The following is a 5,496-nucleotide window of genomic DNA, read 5'->3' on the forward strand; positions in this document are numbered from 1 at the left end:
GTCTTGATAGAAATCTGACTTTCTGTGCCTTAAAGTAAATGAAATTCAAAAATACTATATCGCGATACATCGCTATATCGCGATGCAAAACTGACGATATATCACGATATATAATTTCTAATATCGCCCAGTCCTAATTCTAATATCATGATTAGAATATTTGATAACTCGCGCTGCAAGATATTCTATAATAACGAAATAGATAAGTCTATTTCATTCGGAGAAAAGTGATTCAACACGATTGAATCACTTTTTTCCGACATGATTCAAAAGTGATTTAGGTATTAAAATTGGAAAAGCTCTATTGAAATTCTAATTTTAATTTTATGAAATTAAAAATCCTTATTTTCCAGACACAGGTAGAATTTGAAAAAGGATCAGAGAATCATTCGTTTTGAACATATTAAAAGTTAAAGTTGCATTTAAAAACTCTTAACCAGCAGGTAAAGATTTTTAAAGTGTGTTGAGTTTACTTAGCAGGTAACTTCGTATCTTTCTAGACAACGACTCTATATGAAGTGTTTATACAGTTTGAAACGATTGTTTGTAAAAGTTGGATTAAAATGCTAATCTGAAACTCATATCGAAAATTTCTACTTAATATTACGTTTTTTTTCTTTTTTTTTTTCTAAAATTGTAAACTGAAACTCAAATCAATGACAAAATATACAAAGAAATTTGCAATGCTACACAAAGGAAATTGAATATATTTTCGCGGATTATAAAACAATTTTTTTTTCAAAATTAAAGAATCGGATTTTTTAAAATAGAATTTAATTGCAGAATTCGTATAACGAACTATAGTTACATTCGACGTCCAACTGATCCACTCTCACGAAAATCACAAATTTGTCTTGTCCCCATGACTTGCCGCCCTTTGGAGCACTGTCTTAAGTATTTTGCTCTTCCTCGCAGAATCGTAAATGCATAGCTTTAGATTTATAAGCTTCAAATCATCAATTAAAAAGACGTGAAGACTGTTGGGGTACTCAGGCAAATTTCTAGACTCTGAAACAAGAATAGTAATCACTGGTTTAAAAAAAAACTAAACTAAGAAGAAAACTAAGCATAGCTTAAATATATATTTTTAAAAAATTAAATTGATATCTCATAAAAATAATATATTCTTTTAAATATTAATACACTATCTTTGCTGTTTTTGAAACAATATTTTCTAAAACTGCGAAAAATCCATGGAAGAATTTCTTATTAAAACTGTACCAATTACCATAATCCAGCACTATTATGAAGTATCCCTGCCCTGGTTTTGCTTTCTTTATTTATATCAGAATTTCTTTTTGTTGCATCATATCTTCTTCTTCTGCATGCAGACTTTTGCTTTATTTTAAAATACAAAAATTTTGAATGCTGCAAAAAAAAAGAAAGAAACAGGAGATTTTCCTAATTTTTTAGAAACGTGAAAATAAAGCTAAACAATTTAAATGAAGCTTAAATAAGGCGAAAAAACGAACACACTCTAGTTTCGGCTATATACTCAACAAATTCTCTCATCCAAACACAGAAGAAAAGACGGATAACCAAGATTTGTAGATGGAAAGTCACAAAACAGATATTATATCAATACAGGATGGGAAGCAAGTTAGAACAAGATATTTAAACAATGGAGGGGATTTAAGAAATAGATTTGGGATACAGGGTGAGAACCTCAAGTCTGCAAGATGTGAAAAATTTAAGTCGTGGCCGATGAGCATAGTTGAATGATTTTAGCAGAAGAAAACTCAAACCAATGACATCCCAGCTATAGACAAATCTGATATATCGTACTTATTAGTAAGTTACTTATTCGTGCTCAGTAATCGTACTTATTTTGATTTATAAACTGATAAATAATTTGCTTTATAAATCATTAACCTCTACAACGAAGTTTACTTTCAGTGAATTTCTTCATATAACAAAATTTTTATTTGGAATGTTAAATAGCATTTAAAAAGTAGTTGCCACCTTGGAGTAAATTTTTTAGACTTTTTTTTAAATATGGTCCTTTTTGAAATTATTTGTGATGCTTTTTTTTATTATTCATTAAATTTTTTTTTAATAATTTTTGACGAAAGTTGCATTTCTGAAATAATTATAAAAAATGTCTTAACTTAGCTAACGCTTTCTTTCTCAAATTTTGTTAATTAATCAAATACGTTCATTTTTTTCTTCCAAAGACATTTTAGAACCTTTGTAAAAATAGAGTATTGTTGTGATTCAAATTTGTAACCTACACATTTCACGGGTGACTGACCTTCAAAAGTGCAAAAGTACCTTGAGATTTAATAGAATTAAACCTTTTGTGTATTTTTTTTCTAAGCATTTACAGGGTTATTTAAATGACAATATCTATGGTACTGAAATTTGCAATCTGGAGGAATTAATAAAATAATTTGGCTATTAGTTTTTGTAAGTTATTCAACGAATTAGCATTCTTATGCACAAATTGATTTGAAAAGATGTCTAGAACAAAATTCAGACCATAAATGGTCCAATCAAAATGGGAAGATAGTGTTACAATCTAAACTTGAAAGATTTTCGACATCTCAATGAAGTTTTATACAGTTAATTTGAAATTTCATTTATTTTTTAATTCATAATAATGATGATAATAATTGCCATGCTGAAATATGCGAAACATTATTCCTATCATTTCAAAAATCCTTTTTCAATAAATGAAATAAATATCAATATATAAAGTAATATTCAATAAATAAAATAAATTTCAGTAAATAAATATCCTGGTCTCGGCGCAATTTATATCAAGGAAAATAGCTTTGTGTGCTAGATGAAATTTATATTTTGTTGAAGAGATTTGATTAGCGTTTGCCATAAGTTGAAGAAGTTCGATGAATTTACCCTTCGTTGAAGAGGATGTTGATTGGTGTTGTCCATATATTAATCCAGTCTGATGTAGGCAAGCAATTATTTAACAAAAATCATAAATTGCTCAAGAAAGAATTAGATTAGAATAAATAAAAATGTTTTATTTTTTAAATTTTGTGTGTAATGTTATCGAGCTCCAAAGTAAAAAAAAATGATTCATACATATTAATTAATAAATGTAGAAAACGGTGCGGCTACAGGGCCCAGCCCCTTGATGCACCTCCGTCCATCAAGAAATCAAAAATGCACGTACGTTGAAATAGTTTGCTCCAAGGAAAGTTACGAAATCCGTATATTGCCTATCAATTGATTGAATTTAATGCCAAGGCTCTTTTTCTTAGCCTTACGCATTCAAATGTGTTGGCAGAAAAGAAAACGGGAGAAATCCTAACGAATTTTAATGAAATCAAAGCATTAGCAACCATATAATGGTTTTCGATTTTATGCTAATGCGTTAGGCAGAAGTAGAGAGAATCTCTAAAAATAGATTTTATTCTGCACTCAATTCAAGGCTATGGTATTTATTTTCATTTTATCCGTCGTTGAACAGCCGACCCAATTTTGGGTTTACGACTACTAATGTTCAGTTCCACAGCCTTGTAATTTTGAGCCAATCCATAAGACAAGAAAACTCCTGGATCAGTACCCCCAGAGGTATGGATTTGCATTACAGAATAGTCCTCTAAGTATTGCTTGAGAAATTCAAAGAAATGTCAATAACGGAAAGTGTCTTTTCTATTAGTGTTGGGTAGTGTATGGCAAAATACACAAAAAGAAAAATGAACAATAGGGGTTCAAACTTTGGATCGCTCTCCTGATCAAACTACAGGAATCATATATCCGAGATTGTGGCTATTTTGGAGGTCAGATATCCTAATCCGCCGAAAAAAGGTATAAAGGCCGGGTAAACATTTAATTTTGTCAAGATTAAATCGATAAACAAATATATTTCAAAGGTATGCTAAACGAAAGAACGTAAAAATTGTCTGCAATATGAAAAAGAAAAATGAAATAAAATTTCAGCGCTACACTCTAAACGAATTGAAATGACCACTTTTCTTAAATGTAATTCTCTATTGATTATCATCCAGTGGCGTACGCAAGGGAGGGGTTTAAACACCCCACTTGCGCTCAGACAAAATGGCAAAAATGAAAATTTTAGTAGAAATTATGCGGGCTATTATTTTTTAAGACTATATATTTTTATTTGCCTTTTGCCTACTTTTTTTTCTGAAGGTATTTCTCAGAATACTGAAAAAACATTTACTATAATAGGGTTGTACTTTTGAAACCAAATTCATGTGATAATGTTACGGACTGGTTCCGTTCTGTCCTGCCAGTCGCGATAGTTTTCGAGACTGACTGGCATTCGCGAGGTCTTTACGCGATGATTCTGGAATCCTAGAATAGTGTAAATAATTCTTTTATCTTCAATTGTTTCTATTATTATGTATCAAATTGCGATTTTATTGTTATGTATAACCCAGACTAGAATTATGATTTTCAACTATTGTACGTTCTGAGATTTAACTTAATCCTCCAATTTATTTTTCTATTGCGATGAAAGAGCAGATATCCAACACTGGATAGGTACTCTGATAAAACTTGAATAGTTAGTTAGTGGAGTTAGTTAGTCGGGCTAAGAGTTATCTCTTTCGCTTGTCTTTCGGAGCTTGTAGCTAAATCTGTTTTTCTTAACAAAAAGTTCATTCAATCGCCGAACCCGTCGTCGCCACTATTTCGACTAGTGAAGAAATCAGTAACAATACCATTGGTGATACCTCGTTGAAGTTATTCATTCCAGCTCGAAACTTTGAGATCGTAACATAGCGGATATTTCTGCACCAATATATATATATATATTTGCTGTTCTTGGATCTTTAGGATGTCAAAACGCAAGAATTTAACAATTTTTAATTACTTTGAGAAAAAATCACGACCTGAAATTAGTGAGTGACAGCATCTAGTACCAATGTAAGTTTTTCTGTTGTACGGAAATGTGATACTTCCGTTGAAGAAAACGTTTCTAGCATAACAAAATCTGATGAATGTGAAAGTGGCCCTCAAAGTGTTACTTCACACCCATATGACTTTTTTCAGAAGATATTACATTATGCTCTTAAATTTAAAAAATCAAATCAAAATTTAACTAAACAATGTTGTCTAAATAAAAAGTTAAAATTGTCTAGCTGTCTTAATTAGGGAAATACATAATAGTGCTTTATTACATATTCGAATTTCTTTCAGTAGTTACAGAAAATTATGAACACCCCCTTGAAAAAATTCTGCGTACGCCACTGTTATTATCATTATTATTACTTAAATAATAATGAAAGATAAAGTACAATATTTGTGACACATATATACCGTCTTTTGATCCTTCTTTCTATTTCATTGCTTTATAAACTGCCTTGAATTTATAAATCGAAAGTGAAACTTGATGCTACTACATAACTATTACGTAGGTTGTGACGTAACTTTCGTAGATTATGTCACTTTATTGAGATTCATAGCTTCGAAAGGATTTCTTTCATTTAGATAAGAGATTATCCCACGGCAGGGAAAAGTTGATTTCGACATTATTATTGAATATTAGGGTCGGTTGTTCAGCGA

Source organism: Parasteatoda tepidariorum, chromosome 2 (assembly GCF_982258835.1).
Source record: "Parasteatoda tepidariorum strain Cologne lab strain chromosome 2, Ptep-v5.0, whole genome shotgun sequence".
NCBI classification, from domain to species: Eukaryota; Metazoa; Arthropoda; class Arachnida; order Araneae; family Theridiidae; genus Parasteatoda; species Parasteatoda tepidariorum.